A 21,079-nucleotide genomic window follows, 5' to 3' on the forward strand; every position below is an offset into this window, starting at 1 on the left:
CTTTAAAATCAGCATCCTTGCAGTCACAGTGACTGCAAAAAACAGTACTCTAGCAGGCAATGGGGAAGGCAAATTGTGTTTGGAGTTCTGTGAAATGGCTCTATGCCAGTAACCTGTTACTATTTGACCTGGAAATTATGTTGAAAAGCCCTATTCCCAGGGCTTGTGTTTACTGGACCTAACTCAGAGCTCACTAAATAGAAAAAGCTCTAGCCCTACAGTATTTGTTGAAAACAATACCTGCAATTGTTTGAGAACGCAGATGTCTATGGCAGCAATACCAGCTGGAGCGAAAAAGAAGCTGGCTTAAAAACTTAAAAGAGAGATTTGGAGAATGAAATGTCCACAGAAGAACCTGAAAGGCTCTGACATATTGTTTATGAGTGAAAAGCCCACATTCATGTGTAGCACTATACACATAGCCAAGAAATACCTGAAAAGGCCCCACTCTTTCTCCTCTGACTGATATTGAGGCTCTGTGCATACAGGAAGTGAAGGCTAAGGCAGAGTTGTTAACTGCTTGGCTAATTACTGAAGGTGTGCCCCAACATGCACATAGAGCTCTTAGCAAAGACAGAGATACTTATTCAGTTCAGTTCAGTCACTCATTGTGTTCAACTGTGCAACACCATGGACTGCACCAGGCCTCCCTGTCCATCACCAACTCCCAGAGTTTACTCAAACTCGTGCATTGAGTCAGTGATGCCATCCAACCTCTTCCAGTCTCATCCAACCTCATCCTCTATCGTCCCCTACTCCTCCTGCCTTCAATCTTTCCCAGCATTAGGGTCTTTTCCAATGGGTCACCTCTTCGCAACAGGTGGCCAGAGTATTGGAGTTTCAGCTTCAACATCAGTCCTTCCAATGAATATTTAGCATGGATCTCCTTTAGGAATGACTGGTTGGATCTCCATAAAATTCAAGGGACTCTCAAGAGTCTTCTCCAATACCACAGTTCAAAAGCATCAATTCTTTGGTGCTCAGCTTTCTTTATGGTCCAACACTCACATCCATACATGACTACTGGAAAAACCATACCTTTGACTAGATGGACCTTTGTTGGAAAAGTAATATCCCTGCTTTTTAATATGCTATCTAGGTTGGTCATAGCTTTCCTCCCAAGGAGCAAGCATCTTTTAGTCTCCTGGCTGCAGTCACCATCTGCAGTGATTTTGGAGCCCCCAAAAATAAAGTCTGCCACTGTTTCCATTGTTTCCCCATCTATCTGCCATGATGTGATGAGACTGGATGCAATGATCTCAGTTTTCTGAATGTTGAGTTTTAAGCCAGCTTTTTCACTCTCCTTTTTCACTTTCATCAAGAGGCTTTATAGTTCTTCACTTTCTGTCATTGAGGTGGTGTCATCTGCATATCTGAGGTTATTGATATTTCTCCTGGCAATCTTGATTCCAGCTTGTGCTTCATCCAGCCCAGCATTTCACATGATATACACTGTATATAATTTAAATAAGCAGGGTGACAATATACAGACTTGACGTACTCCATTCCTGATGTGGAACCAGTCCATTGTTCCATGTCCAGTTCTAACCATTGTTTCTTGACCTGCATACAGATTTCTCAGGAGGCAGGTAAGGTGGTCTGGTATTCCCATCTCTTGAAAAATTTTCCACAGTTTGTTGTGATCCACACAGTCAAAGGCTTTGGCATAGTCAATAAAGAAGTAGATGTTCTTCTGGAACCCTCTTGCTTTTTTGATGATCCAACGGATGTTGGCAATCTGATCTCAGGTTCCTCTTCCTTTTCTAAATCCAGCTTGAACATCTGGAGGTTCACGGTTAACGTACTGTTGAAGCTTGGATTGGAGAATTTTGAGCATTAATTTGCTAGCCTGTCGGTGAGTGCAATTGTGCAGTAGTTTGAACATTCTTTGGCATTGCCCTTCTTTGGGACCAGAATGTAAACTGATCTTTTCCAGTGCTGTGGTTACTGCTGAGTTTTCCAAGTTTGCTGGGATATTGAGTGTAGCACTTTCAAAGCATCATCTTTTAGGATTTGAAAAAGCTCAACTGAAATTCCATTATCTCCACTAGCTTTGTTTGTAGTGATGCTTCCTTAGGCCCACTTGACTTCGCATTCCAGGATGTCTGGCTCTAGGTGAGTGATCACACCATTGTGGTTATCAGGGTCATGAAGATCTTTTTTGTATAGTTATTCTGTGTTTTCTTGCCACCTCTTCTTAATGTCTTCTGTTTCTGTTAGGTCCATACCATTTCTGTCCTTTATTGTGCCTATATTTGCATGAGATGTTCCCTTGGAATCTCTAATTTTCTTGAAGAGATCTCTAGTCTTTCCCATTCTAATGTTTTCCTCTATTTCTTTGCATTGATCGCTGAGGAAGGCTTTCTTATCTCTCCTTGATATTCTTTGGAACTCTGCAATCAAATGGGTATATCTTTCCTTTTCTCCTTTGCTTTTCATTTCTTTTTTTCTCAGCTATTTTTAAGGCCTCCTCAGACAATCATTTGGCCTTTTTGCATTTTTTCCCTTGGGGATGGTCTTGATCAATGCCTTCTGAACAATGTCACAAACCTCTGTCCATAGTTCATCAGGCACTCTATCAGATCTACTCCCTAGAATCTATTTGTCACTTCCACTGTGTAATCGTAAGGGATTTGATTTAAGTCATACCCAGATTGTCTAGTGGTTTTCCCTACTTTCTTCAATTTAAGTCTGAATTTTGCAATAAGGAGTTCATGATCTGATCCACGGTCAGCTCCCAGTCTTATTTATGCTGACTATATAGAGCTTCTCCACCTTTGGCTCCAAATAAAATAATCAATTTGATTTCAGTATCAACCATCTGGTGATGTCCATGTGTAGAGTCTTCTCTTGTGTCATTGGAAGAGGGTGTTGCTATGATAAGTGCATTCTCTTGGAAAAATTTTGTTAGCCTTTGCCCTGCTTCATTTTGTACTCCAAGGCCAAATCTGCCTGTTACTCCAGGTATCTCTTGACTTCCTACTTTTGCATTCCAGTCCCCTGTGAAGAAAAGGACATCTTTTTTACGTGTTAGTCCTAGAAGGTCTTATAGGTCTTCTCAGAACCGCTCAACTTCAGCTTCTTTAGCGTTACTGGTTGGCACATAGACTTGGATTACTGTGATACTGAAAGGTTTGCCTTGGAAACAAACAGAGATCATTCTGTCATTTTTGAGATTGCATCCAAGTGCTGCATTTCTGACTCTTTTGTTGATTATGAGGGCTACTCCATTTCTTCTACGGGATTCTTGCCCACAGTAGTAGATATAATGGTCATCTGAGTTAAATTCGCCCATTCCAGTCCATTTTAGTTCACTGATTCCTAAAATGTCGATGTTCACTCTTGCCATCTCCTGTTTGACCACTTCCAATTTGCCTTGATTCGTGGACCTAACATTGCATGTTCCTATGCCACACTGGACTTTACTTCCATCACCAGTCACATCCACAACTGGATGTTGCTTTGGCCCCGTCTCATCATTCTTTCTGGATATATTTCTCCACTCTTCTCCAGTAGCATATTGAGCACTTACTTAACTGAGAGTTCATCTTTCAGTGTCATACCTTTTGCCTTTTCCTACTGTTCATGGGGTTCTCAAGGCAAGAATACTGAAGTGGTTTGCCATTCCTTTCTCCAGCAGACCACGTTTTGTCAGAACTCTCCACCATGACTCATCCTTCTTGGGTGGCCCCACACAACATGGCTTATAGTTTCATTGAGTTAGACAAGGCTGTGGTCCATGTGATCAGGTCGGTTAGTTTTCTGTGACTGTGATTCTCATTCTGTCTGCCCTCTGAGGGATAAGAGGTTTATGGAAGCTTTCTAATGGGAGAGGCTGACTCTGGGGGAAACTGGGTCTTGTTCTAATGGGTGGGGCCATGCTCAGCCAATCTTTAACCCAATTTTCTGTTGATGGGCGGGGCTGTGTTCCTTCCCTGTTGTTGACCTGAGATCAAACTATGGTGGAGGTAATGGAGATAATGGCGACCTCCTTCAGAAGGTCCCACACACGTAGTGCTGCTCTCAGTGTCCCCGACTCTGCAGCAGGCCACTGCCGACCCACATCTCTGCCAGAGACTCCTGGACACTCACAGATACTTACTGGTTTCAGGTATTTGAGGAAAATCTTTCTAATCATTAATCAACCACTAAGGGAATCAAGCAAAACTTTCAATAGCCACATGTGACAAAGAATGTATACTTCAGAATTTATTCAGGAATGTCAGTAAGCAAACCAATAACAGCAACAAAGAGCAAAAACACCAAATCTTGGAGAAGGAGGAAAATTTGATTTTCAGAGTTGTCATGTGATATTATTCAAAATTCCCATTTTTCAACAAAAACTGAAAACATACACAAGTAAACAGAAAAACATGGTCAATATACATGAAATAAAGCAGTTTAAAAAAAATATGTCCCTAAGAAGCCCATATTTGGAACATTGGAGAAGGCAATGGCAACCCACTCCAGTACTCTTGCCTGGAGAATCCCGTGGACGGAGGAGCCTGGTGGGCTGCAGTCCATGTGGTCACTAGGAGTCGGACACGACTGAGCGACTTCCCTTTCACTTTTCACTTTCATGCACTGGAGAAGGAAATGGCAACCCACTCCAGTATTCTTGCCTGGAGAATCCCAGGGATGGGGGAGCCTGGTGGGCTGCCGTCTATGGGGTCGCACAGAGTCGGACACGACCGAAGCGACTTAGCAGCAGCAGCAGCAGACAATGATTTTAAATTACCAAGTCAGTTCAGTTCAGTTCAGTCGCTCAGTCGTGTCCGACTCTTTGCGACCCCATGAATTGCAGCACGCCAGGCCTCTCTGTCCATCACCAACTCCCAGAGTCTACCCAAACCCATGTCCATCAAGTCAGTGATGCCATCCAACCATCTCATCCTCTGTCATCCCATGAAGACTAAAACTACATTCAAATAATTAAAGGAAACCATATTTAAAGAATTAAAGGATAATTTAAAAACAATGTTCCACCAAACAAATAATATCAAAATACATATAAAAACTATTTTCAAAAAGAACTAGATTAAAATTCTGGTGTTTAAAAGTACAATATTGGAAATAGAAAATTCACTAAAGGGGTTCAACAGCATATTTTAATTGGGAGAAGAAAGAATCAGTGACCTTCAAGTTATGTTTATTAAGATTATCCAGATTTAGGAACAGAAAAAGAGTGGAAAAAAAACCTAACAGAGCTTCAGAGGCCTGTGAAACTTCAGATACTGTATCAATCCATTCATTCTGGGAATTCCAGAAGGAAAGGAAAGAAACAGAAAGAATATCTGAAGAAACAATGGCCAAAGACTTCCCAAATTTGATGAAAACATTAATCTATACATCCAAGAAGCTCAATAAACTCAAGGAGGATAACTAAAAAGAAACCACATCAAGACACATCATAGTCAAAATGTCAAAAGACAGAGAAATCTGAGGATAGCCAGAAAAAGTCTCACCAGAAGCAAGGAATTCTCAATAAGATTAACAGTTGACTTCTCATCAAACACTATGAAGGCCAGAGGGCATTAGAATAACATATTCAAAACAGTGAACTGTTTTAAAGTTAACCAAGACTTCTATAGCCCCCATTAGGGGGCTATAGATATGCCAGGAGAAATATCAATAACCTCAGATATGCAGATGACACCACCCTAAAGGCAGAAAGCAAGAGGAACTAAAGAGCTTCTTGATGAGGGTGAAAGAGGAGAGTCAAAACACTGGCTTCAAAAATGAAGACAAAATTAAGACAAGCAAAACCAGAAAGAATCTGTCACTATCAAATCTGTCCTATAAGAAATACAAAAGGGAGCTCTTAGGCTCAAATGAAAAAACCACTAAATATTAAATCAAATCCACCTGAAGACACAAAGAGAACTGGTAAAGCTAACTACATAGTTAAATGCAAAATACAGAATGAATGTATTTTTTATAACCCTTTTCTATTTAAAAACAACTGCATAAGACAATAATTATAAAAGTGGTAATGATGGGCTTACAACATATAAAGCAAGGAATTAACCCATACCGAAGTAAAGTTTTCGTATACTTTGGAAATTAAGTTGAAATTGATCAGCTTGTTTTAAATTAATCAAACTGTTTAAATTAAGAATTTCACTGTAAACCCCAGGCAACAACTAAGAAAATAATTCAAAAATAATCATAACAATATCATCAGGAATGACAGAATACAGGCGTATGAAAATTGTCTTCTCCAGAAAAGCAACAAGAAAATTTAAATGGTACACTAGAAAACACACATATTTAATATAGACCAGTGACAGAGAAATTGAGGAACAAAAAAGACCTAAGACACAAAGAAAACCAATGGCAAACAAGGTAAATATATCCATCTGATAAATAGCAATTATGTTAAATGTAAATAAACACTCAAGTCAAACATCCTAGTTAAACACTTACAAAAGGCAGAAATAAGCAGAAAAAAATATTTAAATGATTCAAATATATGCTGTTTTAAAATTTAGATTCAAAGACACAAGTAGGTAAAAGTAAAAGGATGAAAAAAAGATATACCATGGAAACATAACTTAAAAAAGAATTACTGTGACAATGTTGCTAACAGGCAAAACAGACTCTAAGACAAAAATGGTAACCAGAGAGAAAGAATATTTTATAATGATAAGTAAGTCAATTCAAAAGGAGGACATAAAGAAAGATTATAAACATATATGTTACAAGGGGCTACAAAATACATAGGCAGAAACTGACAGAGCTGAAGGGAGAAACAGACAATTTAACAACAATAGTTGAAGATGTCAATACTCCATTTTCCATACTGGATAGAACAATTAGGAGATCAACAAGGATAGATATGTACCAAAAGCAAAAGAAAGAAAAAGAAAAGATAATTGAGCTTTATCAAAATTACAAAGTTTTGTGCTTCAAATGACACTATCAAAAGAGTGAAAAGGCAATCCACAGAATAGAAAAAATTTTTCAAGTCATACATCTCATTAGGCTCTAGAATCCAGAATGTCAAAAAAAAATTGTACAACACAAAAATTTAAAAATAAATAACCTCATTTTATTATAAAATTACAAAGGATGTGAATAGATCCTTCTCCAAGGAATATACACAAATGGCCAAAAATCACACAAAAAGATGCTCAACATCATGAGTCATATAGAAAAGCAAATCAAAATCACAATGAAATACCACTTCATACCCACCAGAGTGGCTAAATTAAAAAAGCAATAATAAGTGTTAGTGATGATACAGAGAAATTGGAACCCTCAGACATTGCTGTTTAAAATGTAAAATGGTACATTTACTTTGGAAAACTGTTTGGCAGATCCTAAAATGATAAACATATAGAGTTACCATATGACCCTGCAATTCCACTCCAAGGTGTATACTTAAGAGAATTGGAAACATATACCCACATAATATACATCAAGGCTGTATATTGTCACCCTGCTTATTTAACTTACATGCAGAGTACATCATGAGAAATGCTGGGCTGGATGAAGCACAAACTGGAATCAAGAATGCCAGGAGAAATATCAATAACCTCAGATATGCAGATGACACCACCCTAAAGGCAGAAAGCGAAGAGGAACTAAAGAGCTTCTTGATGAGAGTGAAAGAGGAGAGTCAAAACACTGGCTTAAAATTCAACATTCAAAAAACAAAGATCATGGCATCCGGTCCTATCAATTCATGGCAAATAGATGCAGAAAATATGGAAACAGTGAGAGACTTTATTTTTGGGGGCTACAAAATCACTGAAGATGGTGACTGCAGCCATGAAATTAAAAGACGCTTGCTCCTTGAAAGAAAAGCTATGACAAACCTAGACAGCATATTAAAAAGCAGAGACATTACTTTGCCAACAAAGTCCGCCTAGTCAAAGCTGTGGTTTTTCCAGTAGTCATATATTTATGTGATAGTTGAACCATAAACAAGGCTGAGTACCAAAGAACTTGCTTTTGAACTGTGGTGTTGGAGAAAACTTTTGGGACTCCCTTGGACTACAAGGAGATCAAACCAGTCAATCTGAAAGGAAATCAATTCTGAATATTCATTAGAAGGACTGATGCTAAAACTGAAGCACCAATATTTTGGCCACCTGATGCAAAGAGCCAACTCATTGGAAAAGACACTGATGCTGGGAAAGACTGAAGGTTAAGAGGAGAAGGGGACGGCAGAGGATGAGATGGTTGGAACGGCATCATAGACTCAATGGATATGAATTTGAGCAAACTCCAAGAAATGGTGAAGGACAGCAAAGCCTGGCATACTGCAGTCCGTGGGGTCACAAAGAGTCAGACATAACTGAGCGACTGAACGACAACAACAATCCACACAAAAACTTTTACACAAATGTTCATAGCAGAATTGTTCATAATAGCCAAAAATTGAGGCCATCTCAAATACCCATCAACTGATAAATGGATAAACAAAATGTGGTATATTCATACAACACAATTTTTTTTTGGCTATACATAAGAAAAGCATGCTAACACGTGCTACAATATGGATAAACTTTGAAAATATTATGCTATGTTAAAGATGCTAGTCTCCAAAGGCTACATATTATATAATTCCACTTTTATGAAATGTCTACAAGAGGCAAATCTAAACAGATGGAAACTGGAGAGATGGTTGCCAGGGGCTGGAGGCAGGTGAGATGAGGAGTGACTGCTAAGGATACTTGTCTTCTTCTGAGGGTAACAGGTTCTGATATTAAAAGGTGATGTTGAGAGCAAAACTTTGTAAATATACTAAAACCCACTACATGGTACAATTTAAAATGACGGATTTCATGGTATGTGAATTGTATCTCAAACAAAGCCATTATTTTTTTAAAATCAGTGAGGAAAACGAATACCTCCAGAATGACTCTGCAAGACAGAAAATAAACCATATTTTGTCTTATAATCATTAAAGATCTTTGGATCTAGACTGTACTAAATGTAAGGATGATAATAATGTAAAGATAAATAATAAACAGTACTAATCCTTAAGAAATTTAATTTTTAATAAGCAACATAATTAATCTTTGAAAGAATTTTGATTCTTACACCTATTTTTACTGTCAAAATATATAAAATGCTAATTTTAACATAATGAACTTTATTTGAAAACTCAATTCCAGCAAACTTTAAATATTAGCCACCACCCAAATTCAACAACCAAATGCTAAAGATAAGTTAACTCTACTTCTATCTCCAGTCACACTTCTCTCTAGCACAGTAAGTTCCAAGTTGTGGTCCAGTCTCCCAGCTCTGTTGAACCGTGTGATCCTAGGTTGGGGTTGCCGGGAAATTTCCATGACCTCATTTCTTCACCATTGTCCAAATCCCATGCTCACTTCTCCTTCAGATTTTATAGAACCTAAGTTATATGCCTTTAGGCATCAGTTCAGTTCAGTTCAGTTCAGTTGCTCGCTCGTGTCCAACTCTTTGCAACCCCATGGACTGCAGCACGCCAGGCCTCCCTGTCCATCACCAACTCCCTGAGCTTGCTCAAACTCATGTCCATTGAGTCAGTGATGCCGTCCTAACCGTCTCATCCTCTGTCGTCCCCTTCTCCTTCCACCTTCAATCTTTCCCAGCATCAGGGTCTTTGCAAATGAGTCAGCTCTTCGCATCAGGTGGCCAAACTATTGGAGATTCAGCTTCAACATCAGTCCTTCCAATGAATATTCAAGACTGATCTCCTTTAGGATGGATTGGTTGGATATCCTTGCAATCCGAGGGACTCTCAAGAGTCTTCTCCAACACCACGGTTCAAAAGCATCAATTCTTCGGTGCTCAGCTTTCTTTATAGTCCAACTCTCACATCCACACATGACTACTGGAATAACCATAGCCTTGACCTTTGTTAGCAAAGTAATGTCTCTGATTTTTAGTATGCTGTCTAGGTTGGTCATAACTTGTATCACTTTCCTCCAAACACCATTAGTTACTGAGGTTCTTCAGACATGTATTTTATTGATAAACCAGGTCATCAAAGCAGGTACAACTCCCTTCTTTATGTCTTTTTATTTCTTTTACTTAGTAAAGATCCAAAGTGGTCCTTACTAGAACCAAAATGCCTCTACCCATGTTTGGTGTCCTAAACTAAAAAGGTCAGATATATTCACATCACCACATATGTTTTGTTGCTCTAGAAGAGGGGTTACAAAACAGATGCAGGCAGCATATGAATTTTGTTTGGCCTGAGCCGTTCTAAAAACATTTTAATTACCAACATATTACATTCAAAGAGGTTTTGTACATACACAAACTTAGATTTTTAGCTTTATTTGCTGAACACAAATTCCCATGTGGCAACAACTGGGTAAGCTGAGTAGTGACACCTCCTTCTCCTCTGATGAAGAATGCCTCTCCATTCCACAAGGTTTCCATGCACAGCACTTTAAGTCATTTCATTTGTGACCACCTGGCTCTGGAGGGTTGAGAGGGGAAGAACAGAACTGAAGTCCAGAGAGCTAGAAGTTGCTTGTAATCATAAAGGGAAGACCTCTTCCCTTACCTCTGGTTTCAGGTTTCATGGCCATGTTTCTCTACCTTTGCCAAGCTCTCCAAGTTTCTCACTCCAAAATGCTTCAAGTTTCTGTAATCACCGTCACATCTAACATCTAAGAACCATTCTCATAGTTAAATTACCCTGGGGCATTCCTGCAGAGGCATTTTCTGGCCTGGCAAGAAGCAGTGTAATTCCAAGCCACATGACAGAAAACACTGAGGATCTCATCCACAGACCAATGAAATTGTCATTTCCAGACTCATTTCTCTTTGAAGATAAATGCTCCTCTTAAATTTCTGAACTTTGTGTTAAAAATAAAATGCTTCTCAAACTTTACTGTGTATAGAACATATCTGGAGATCTTGTTAAAATGCAGATTCTGACTCAGTAGGCCTGGCTTCCGGGTAATGCTGATGTCACTGCACCAGTGTAGTCTGTAGACTACACTCTGAATAGCAAGGAGTTAGAAGGAAATGGCAACCCACTCCAGTGTTCTTGCCTGGAGAACCCCAGGGACGGAGGAGCCTGGTGGGCTGTCATCTATGGGGTCGCATAGAGTCCGACACGACTGAAGCGACGCAGCAGCAGCAGAAGGCTTACAAAGGAAGAGTTTTCTGAGATGGGAATTATCTCAATGAATCAACCTCCAAGACTTGACTTTCTGCCATTTTAGAACTACAAAAATGTTCATCTTTTAGTATCTGTACAACTTAATATCTGATTTATATAAATGACAGGTTTCCATAATGGTTCATGGAAAAAAAAAAAAACCACATGGTCTCTTCAGCCATTAGCCATTGATTACTGTATACGTATTCATGTCATGATCAATACGGGGCACTAAACAGAGGTATCAGCCAAGTTCTCATATCTTCAAAGTACTTAAATCTAGTTGGCAAAAACACTAATAGCAAACAAAATAAGTAGTGCATCACTTAAAACAGCAGATGATTAAGATCTTAATTGCTATAAGATAGTGATTTCCAAGAGTGAGGCATATCAGCATCTAGGGGGAAAATATTAAACTAAACACACTGTCCCCAATCCCCTCCAGAGTAGGATACTCACTCTACTCTCAGTCTTACTCCCCATCACGACAAAGGAAGCTACATTTACTTCTAGAAATGCCATATTCTTCATAAGGGTAAGACGGGGGGTGGGGAGGAAGAAATGATGCAAAACACAATTTTTAAATGACACATGGAAAAGCAGGTACAATTGGTGGGTGTTCCAGATGGGAAGTACTTCCTGTGGTAAAAGTACTGAGGTGGAGATGAGATAGGGCATCTGTGGAATGGAAAGAAGACCTGCCTAACTGAAGCAGACGAGAGTGCCCCACCTGCCACCACCCCATTCTAGGTGGAGCAAGTATGAAAACGGTCTGTAAGAACTTGATGACCACCTACTAACAATATTAAAGAGATACCTCTTCAGAAGAAGGTTGAACTCATTTGCCTTTCAGGTCCTTTCCAATTTTTCCTCAACTAGAGAACAAAATTCCAATTTTCCTCTAACACATAATTCTAACCTGCATCATGGCCCTTGCCTGATGTTGAACAAGAGAAATGAGTGAAGAGAATGTGGATGCGTAGAAGTGGATGGCGTATAAATTTGAGAAAAAGAGATCCTAAGTCATGGCATCGGGTTAAATTCCACAGCTGTTCTACATCCCTGGTTCTTTGAGACGTCTCTCATAGGTCTTATTTTCAACTCAGCCATCAATCAGTCAATCATCTGTACAACTCTTCTCTGGGCCCTGTCCAAATTATCCTCATCCCTCTCACACAGACAAGTGATGAATTACACTCCAGTTCTTGCCTGCCCACCCCATGGAAAGGAAGTCTCAGTTACACTTCCAACTATGTTGTTTTTTTTTCATTTTCTACTTACGAGATATTTCAAAAATACATTCAGAAGACTGTAAAGTTCAGAAGTTAACATAAAAGTAGTCCAAATACCACCACCCTAAGGTAAAAATGTTTACCTTTACAATTTCTGCCACATTTGCTTTGCAATTACATAGTCACTTGTTTATTCATATCTCTGTTGCTGTTGCCTATTTCCTAACTCGATTCTCTGTCTTATCTGGTCAAGGCCATGTCTGAATACTGACCTCTTTTAACCTTTCCCTCAGAAGACAGCCTGGTACATATAAGGCTCTCAATGTTTATTCAATGAATAATGCATGAATGACTTCTGTCCTAGAATGAAATAATGGCCATCACTATAGAAGAGTTACCAGACAAAAGACAATGACTCCATCTTTATTAAAATCCAAATAAATAAAGAAAAGAATTGCACTTTTTTGTTTTTTGGCCTTGCCACAAGGCTTGCAGGATCTCAGTTCCCCAACCAGGGACTGAACTCCAGCCAAGGCAGTGAAAGCCTGGAACCCTAACCACTAGGAAACCAGGGAACTCCCTGGGAAACAGATCTTTACTTAAGGAAGAGGGTTAAAATTTAAGTGTGTGCTATAACTGGATACTCCATATTAGAGTGGGTTAGCTGAACAAGGAATAGAACTGCCCTAGAGCCCTGATCCCTCTTGCCCTGGACAGCACATATATCTGCCCAAAGACATGGACAGAACATAAGCTCTCAAAGCATCTTCTAGTTTAAAGATGCCAACTCAATAGCTTAAAGAGGGAAAGAACAAAAGAAGAGACAGAGGTAGAGGAGAAGAGAGGGGAGATGACAGGAGGGTTGGGAAGAGGCAAGGAGGGAGGACGGGAGGAATGAGTAGAGTCCTATGCGAAGAATCCTAGAACACTAGAGAACACTAATTTTTTTTCTAGGTTACGTCAGGGGATATACAAATCCTGTTCGAAAAACAAAGTCAAGTACCAAGTCCATCTGTCTGAAATGAAGCCAAGCCTAAGGCAAAAGTATAAGAAAGGTCGAGTGTAACTGTCAGGCTTCTCCACCTCCTTTTACCTACACTCCTGGCCGCCCAGCCTCTTAACAAAATCCTTACAGCCTGGGTTCCTCCCACTGTGGTTCTTACATGCCCTCAAATGTTATATACATACACACTTATATTTTCACTCCATCAACTTTATTGGATCTAAGTTCTATTTCTTTGTGCTCTTATTCTTCGAATAAGTCACCAAGAGATAATATGCTTCTGATTTAAAGGACTGTCCATTACTGAAAATATTACTTCCTTAACTCTTTATAGCCAGTGTGGACCTCCAACTCTTTCTAATGAAAAAAATGTCTTAGTCCCTATGATTGTAGCAGATTGTTTTGTTAGCAATTCTCCCTTTCCTCCCTGTCCTTGACATGGTTCCATGTGGGCAGAGTATAGTACTGAGGCTTGACACTTGATATAAGAGAAATTATTTCTAATTTTGATGTCGTAAAGAAACATCTTTCTTGCTCTGCAGATATTTTACAGCACAGATAAAATACCATATGAGCACCTTTCCCCTAACAGCCAGAGTACATTAGTGCAGAGAAGCAGCTTTGCACTCCTTGTCCATCACTTTGCACAGCACACACAGATACACATGGGCCATAATTTACCCAGTTTTCACTTTCTTTCAGTAGTTCCTCAAGATCAGAAGGTGCTACATCTTCACTGTGAATGAAAGAACATGTAGATTGGCCTCTACGTACAACTTCTTTTCTTCATGAAGTCACCACCTTATCTATACATGAACCTAATGCTCTGTCAGTCCTGCTTCCTGAGGACTTTTCCTGTCTCATATATAATGGTTAACCAGAAGAAAAATCTCTTCCTCTATAGCACAAGTTTTCAGTGATAAATGAACAAAGCATCACCAAGCGCTCCTCCCTGAACAAATGCCAAAAGCTGATTCATTCTCTGCATGACATCAGTGGTTTCATCCAACCATAAAGTGAAATATCTGCTAGTGTGTACTTGATAGTAATCACTCTTCCACACTCTACTCTACTGATAATATGCAACAGCCAACCATGTCATTTGACAAAGGAATTCTGTCAATAACTTCAGCTTTTTCTCTGCAGATAATGTTTGTCTTTAACTTTCCAGCTGATTTTCCAAGTGTCTCTTCAATAAAATGACTTATACTTACTTTTGTTACAAGGATCACTTAATGATGCTACTAAAGTTTTCATCTCTTTCCTACTGTTAGAAGTTTAACACATTAGTTTTGTAATTGAAAATATCATTGGGTTCTTGTCCTGGGAAACTTGAATGGTATAACAGAGAAGCCACTGTGCTTTGTTTGAAAATGACACCAAAACATCCATGGCTTCACAGAAAAAGTTTCACAACAGGCGATGACTGAAGACTAGAAGCAAATGGATGGCAAACCCAATAAAAAGCAGTTTTGAAATAGTCATCATCTTACTTCCTTTTGCTTTTTTTATACTTTTCCATTTCAGCTACTGTTTTGAAATCATTACTCTCAAAAACCCCCTTGTTTTTACACATACAAATTCACATTTTATATTTGGAATGGGATTTAGTTCTCTAAGTATGTTTATGACATTCTGAACTTTAGCATTTTCATTACTGTTTTCATCACTATTTTCACACCGCAATGAACCACTTTTGAGCCTCTGATCTATTTTTGTGCAATGAAGATACAACTTAAGACCAGCAACAATAAACTATGCTATTTTAACAAGTAAACAATGAGCAAATGACATAAGAAGTATATTAATTAAGATGAAGTGCGCCATGTATGAAATGCAAGTGATATTGACCAGTGCATTCTTCATAGCACAAAGACAATTAATACCAGAATATCTTTTAAGAACATAATGGAATTTCTGCTGAATTTATAATCACTCTCACATCTCAAGATCCTACACGCTCTGCTACTCCTATATCATCTTTCTGATTCACATTTCCAAGCCCCCCATCACTCCACCCTCTTGTGTTGGTTTTCTCACTAATCTTTGAACACATCCAAACATATTCTCACCTTCACTCCTTCACACTGGCTGTTCTCTCTTCCTGAAACACTCCCCTCTGGTATCTGTATGAGCAACTTCTTTCACTTCCTTTCAGTCTTTGCTGAAGGTTACTTCATGAAGGCTACTCAACTAATTTATCTATTCTACTTTCTTCCAAAGCATTACCTCCTTCTAGAATGCTATATAATTCACTTATTTACTTGGCTTATTGTACATCTCCCACTCCCACCTCTTCACTCTCAATAAAATGAAAACTTCATAAGGGCAGGGATCTTTGTTTGATTCATTCAGCATCTAGATTCATGGAAGGTGCTCAATAAATAGTATTAATAGTTGAATGAATAAATGAATGAGGGAGTGAGTAAAATTTTTTCATTGCTTTTCCTCTCTGAGCACCAATCTGTCTGTGGATCCTACTTGAGAATTAAACAGAAAATGGAGAACCATCAAATGATTTAAGCAAGAGAACTACACAAGGTCAGAAGATGACTTAAAGTTTGGAGAGGCTGAAGCTTTTTTTTAGTTTAAAAGTCAATCTATGAAAGAAATGATGAAAGTCACAATTTTCCAAATGACTAGGTCTGCTTAAGCAGTTAATTTCAACCCCATAATACACATATCTATAGATATATTATCAATGTCTGAGTATATACACATATACGTATAGGCATGCATACATTAAACATATGTTGAACAAATCTAGAAGTTAAGGATTCTTAACTTCTTAACTTCTTCTTCTTCTAAGGATTCTTCTATCATATGGGTATTCTTCATAGAAAAGCTAATGACTTAGGTAATAGTTAAGACAACCATCCAACATAACTTTCCTGGTACAACAGTATAAACTGCTTGATATGGTGCCTCTTCCAGTCAGTACCTCTTTTTACTCTCAAGGGGCTTCCCTGGTAGCTCAGATGGTAAAGAGTCTGCCCGCAGTGCAGGAGACCCAGGTTCGATCCCTGGGTTGGGAAGATCCCCTGGAGAAGGAAATGGCAACCCACTCCAGTATTCTTGCCTGGAAAATCCCATGGACAGAGGAACCTGGCAGACTATAGTCCATGGGGTCGCAAAGAGTCAGACACAACTGGGCAACTTCACTTTTCACCTTGTCTGAACAAAAATAACTATACAGTCATCCTACTTATAAAGAAGATAAATACGTTTCTTCTTATTCAAGCGTGCTGACCAAGCTTTTGAGGATTTCAATGGAGTGGGTGTGGAAAAAGTGACAGCCATAATTATTTGTAACACCTACTGGCCAGCACTGTGAGAGAACTCTTTCAAACAGGCAATTCTTTAGCAAAGGAGCACAGCCATTGTTGTAAAAGTACATGCCACAAGCTCCATATATCTAGTGTTCGAACTCAAACCCCCATCAGGTCATCTGCACAATCTTCAGTCCTGTGAGAATGTTCATGTGGTGAGCAGGCACACCACATTCTTCTCTGCAAGCCCTTTGTCTGAAAAGCTGAGACCCAAACCCAAGACTCTTGTCAGAAGAGAGGGCAGAAAACAAAGGCTCTTCTATTATCCTCATGGCCCAGAGGGCTTGGAAACTAGGAGAATGTGGAGTCAAGTCTTCACAACGACACATGTGTTTTGGTCTCTCAGTGAATTCCAAGAACTCGACCAAACACCAGGTCTTGAAATTTGCATCCATGCTAAGTCATTTCGGTCATGTCCAGCTCTTTGTGATCCTATAGACTGTAGCCCACCAAGCTACTCTATCCATGGGATTCTCCAGGCAAGAACAGTGGAGTAGGTTGCTATGCCCCCCTCCAGGGGACCTTCCCAATCCAGGGATAGAAGCCGAGTCTCTTAAGTCTCCTGCATTGGCAGGCGGGTTCTTTACCACTAACGCCACCTGGGACGCCCTTGAAACTTGCATTCCCATCTGCAAAAGCCATGCAGCCATTAGGTCTGCAAACAGGTTTTGTTGAAGCTGCTGTCCAGAATCACAGGAGTTGTCCCAATTCATGTCAGCCCTAGGTAAACCGGTGTTAATTCTCATTGTGCTCGAAGACAATAATAACATGGGCTTAGAGCCAAAGTAGACTTAATACCTCAAGCATAAAACTTTTATTTCTTGTATGTGTAAATAGATGACAAGCAACCAAATACCTCATCTTTCATCTTCTTTATTATTTCTTTTTTTCTTTAAGCATTTTTTGGTTTAATTTTTTTTTACCTTTTTTATCTTTGCATTTAACAAATTGAAGACTGAAATACAGCCAGACAAAATATCTGAAGTCAGAAGAGGGTGGTGAAGAAAATAGTGAAGATTCCTGAAAATCCAGGGTGACCGTACAATTTATCATCCAAACCAGGGCACTTTTAAATGTGAAAGGGGATGCATTTGATGATTCAGATAGGGCAATAGGAGAAGGTGTGGTCACATTTCTAATCTCTCATTCATTTTCCCACACAAAAGCCATCCTGTGTGTAAGGAAGCAGTTCTGCCTCTGCTATGTCAACCAAATACACTTCAAATGCAGTCCTCTCTCTTTCAGGCCAGGCCTGCCTTTCCACAATGGAGCTGAAAAGGTTTTCACTCCACCCTGCATTCCCTATTTGTGTAAAACTGGTTCCATTTTTATTCAGGAAAGGAGGCAGTAACATACAAGAATGTGGATGCAGGCCAGGTGCCCAGCAAACCCCAGGCCTGGTGCTTTGGGTTTCTCATAAAGGAACACTTCACAAGAGAGGAAGCAACCTACTGAGAAGGTACACAGATACCAGCCGCACATTTAACAATCCGAATTTGAATGTTAGACCCTTTTGTTGATGCCAAGGCACATGCTGAAACTGGACAGAGCCCAAAAGCCACCTCTCCAGCAACACACATTCATCCAGAAGAAATAGCTAGGGTATCTGTCCTCAGCTACAGGTAACAACCTTAGTTTCTTTGCCTTTTGCTGAAATCAGTGGTGCAGAAGGCTTTGAAAAAAAGTAAGGAAATGTATTTCTTCCCCAAGATCACAGTTTCCAAGCTAAACAGAGCCAATGCTTACTTTTACCCCATACTTCCTATTTCAAAGGGTCAAACATTGCTCATGTTCTTCATAAAATTTAGTCCTGTAGCTAGTGACTATGAATTTACTGGAATATTTTCCCTCACATGCATACAAAGGGCAGACCAATTTTGCAATCTAGCTGGAATCTACAGCCCATAAAGAATCTATAATGGTGGTAGGAGCAGAGATGCTCCAGATGGCTTATCTCAAATGTTCAGAATGACTTGAACTTCTTCACAGACTCCACAGTCATTCAGAAAGATTCACTGCCCAAGGTTGTTCAATGCTGTGATAGAGCACACTGCTAAAGCAAAAATCTTAGGCTTTTGCTAAGTGTAGAGGACTGAGCAAAAGACTGATGACCCAACAGTCTTAGGCTGTTAAGCCTTATAAAAGTAAAGTACTACCCACAGCTGAGAGTCTGGGGACAAACACTAGCAGTCAGGAAACCACCTGTCATGGAGGTAGTAGAAGAAATTCCTTTTGAATTCACGCAGGTTGGACTAAAGTCCTTCCAGATAGGGGACACTATAAGTCCAAGGGGCCACTTGTACTCAAGAACTACTGTTTTTCCCAGCAGTACGATAATCTTAAATTCAAAGACATTTTTGTTAATATAACTGTTTAAACTGCTTCACATAACAAAAATTGAGGCCAAAATGTGCCAAAAGAATAATCAAAACAAACAGCTCAATAATGACTTCTTACATGTTTAAAAAAAGAAGAAACTCACTAGTCAAGCTGCTGGATGATACAGTTATAACGTCTTCTTTGGGAGATGAAAACTATGTCTTCCCCACTGTACCCCAACAGTGAAGTGGATAATTTTTGAAGAATACAATGACTCTTTATGCTGGGCTTCTCTTGTCTGCTGGGAATGCCATCTGTCTCCCACACTATATAAACAATCCCTGCAGGAAACTTCTGATGCCCAAACAGATTAGCAAACTCCAGATTTTCACACCATCAATAGCATCCTCATCCAGATAGGGTTCTTGCTTTAATAACTCCAAGGATAAGCCTAACAACTGATCCTTCCTTGTTTATAGGTAATGTGAGTGTCATTTTAAAGATAACCTCTCAGAACATAACCCATCTGTTGGGGGGGAGGGTGCAGTGGAGCTCTCTCTAGGCAACAGAAGAAATGAGCCCTTGAGGGAATAGGAGAAATAGTAAAATGAAAATCATACTTATGAGACAATACGAAAACATGAACGTTCACAGGGTCCACTCTACTAATTACGTTTAAATCTTTTTCTTCCAAATTACAAACGATAGAAAACTATTTTTTTTTTAAAGAAAGACAAGTTGCACACCTTGACAACGGTATATGTGCAATGAGAATTCAGTTTGCTTGACTCCAAGACAGTGAAAGCAGAAATCGTACTGGGAAGGCTAAAGGCCCCCAGAGAAGTTTGCCTAAGGTCCACCTCTACCCTCTACCTACGACGGTTGCCGATGCCTGCCTTCTCCAAGTTCAACAGCGCTTGATCCCCTGTAGCTGCGAGCTCTGTATTGTCTCCAAAGACTTCTAACTCTAAAAGAAACAAATGTGCCTGTAGAGATGTTCCTAAATTAATAATGATAATCAAGGGGAAACACCTGAGCTCTGCTAATAGAGAAAAACACAAGGCATGGAAGAGCCAGACCTCTGCAGTTGCACGTCCTCCAAAACGTCTACGTCTAAATCTGCAGCCCCAGTTTCCTCCAGGCCCCAAGCCGCGGCAGAGGATGTTCACAACACATTCCAAACCAAAAGGAAATGAAGCCTCTGCTCCCTCAAGAGATGCTCAGATGGACCCAAAAGTCTCAGCTCCCCGGAGAACCAAACCTTGAAACACGTCCCGGTGCCTCTCACCCGCGTCTCGGGGCAGCGGAAGCCGAAATGTCAAATGAATGACCGCGCCGGGGCGCAAGGGAGGAAAACAAAGCCACCTCCCGTCGTCCGGCTTGCGGCGCGAGGGCCGGGCGAGGGCCGCGCACTCACCTGGAGCTCGGCGCCTGCCGCCGCCGGCTGCGGGTGGGGATGGGGCCGCCGGGCGGCTGAGCGCCCCGGCAGATGCCCGGACCCGCGGCCCCGGCGCCCTCCGGCCGGTCCGCGCGCGCCGCGGCGAAAGCAGGCGGCCGCGGGCGCCGCCGCGCGTCGCATGCAGCTCCCGGCTGCGGCGGCCGCTGCCACGGGACCGAGGGACCCTGCGCGGCCGTCTCCGACCCGGCGACCCAAGGCAGCGACGAGAGACGCAGCGCGGAGCCGAGCGCGCCCGGCGCGCCCCTCAGCTGCTCTTCCCGCCGCCCTCCGCAGCGGGCTGGGTCTCGGCTTGCCTTTGTGTTGGCATCGTCCTTCGCTCTCAACGACGCCCCGAGCTCCCCCGGCGGCTCCGCGCCACCGCCCACCCCCGGGTTACGCCGCGCCCCCTGCGCGGCCCGCCGATTCTGTCGAGTCAGCGGCGGCGGCGGGGACGCGCGAAGCCATATCTTCCGCCCGCGCTCGGGAAGGCATCCGGGGGTCCGGGCGTCCCGGGGAGGTTCACCGGCGAGCTCGGCGGCCCGGGCGCGGCGCGACCCCGAGCGGCCCGGCAGCGCCCGGCTCCCCGACACTCGCTCTCCAATCGTCGCCAGCGAGCCGCGCGCCTGCCCGCCCGCGTGTCCCCCTCTC

At 41.0% G+C, this 21,079-nt stretch overlaps 1 protein-coding gene across 4 annotated transcripts in view; it reads right to left on the minus strand.

Moving 5' to 3' along the window:
- The window catches only part of HECW2 (HECT, C2 and WW domain containing E3 ubiquitin protein ligase 2), a 468,609-nt gene that overhangs the window by 402,057 nt on the left and 45,473 nt on the right, over positions 1-21,079 (minus strand). The window contains exon 1 of one of the 4 annotated variants that reach the window (XM_081581445.1): positions 20,746-20,831. The exons of the other annotated variants lie outside the window; for them this stretch is intronic. The gene's annotated coding sequence lies outside the window, so the exon portion shown is untranslated. Of the gene's footprint in view, positions 1-20,745; positions 20,832-21,079 lie in introns of those variants that run through there. 4 annotated transcript variants of the gene reach the window in all.

The sequence above is a fragment of the Giraffa tippelskirchi genome, chromosome 3 (genome assembly GCF_054371585.1).
Source record: "Giraffa tippelskirchi isolate mGirTip1 chromosome 3, T2T-mGirTip1v1.2.pri, whole genome shotgun sequence".
Lineage (NCBI taxonomy): Eukaryota > Metazoa > Chordata > Mammalia > Artiodactyla > Giraffidae > Giraffa > Giraffa tippelskirchi.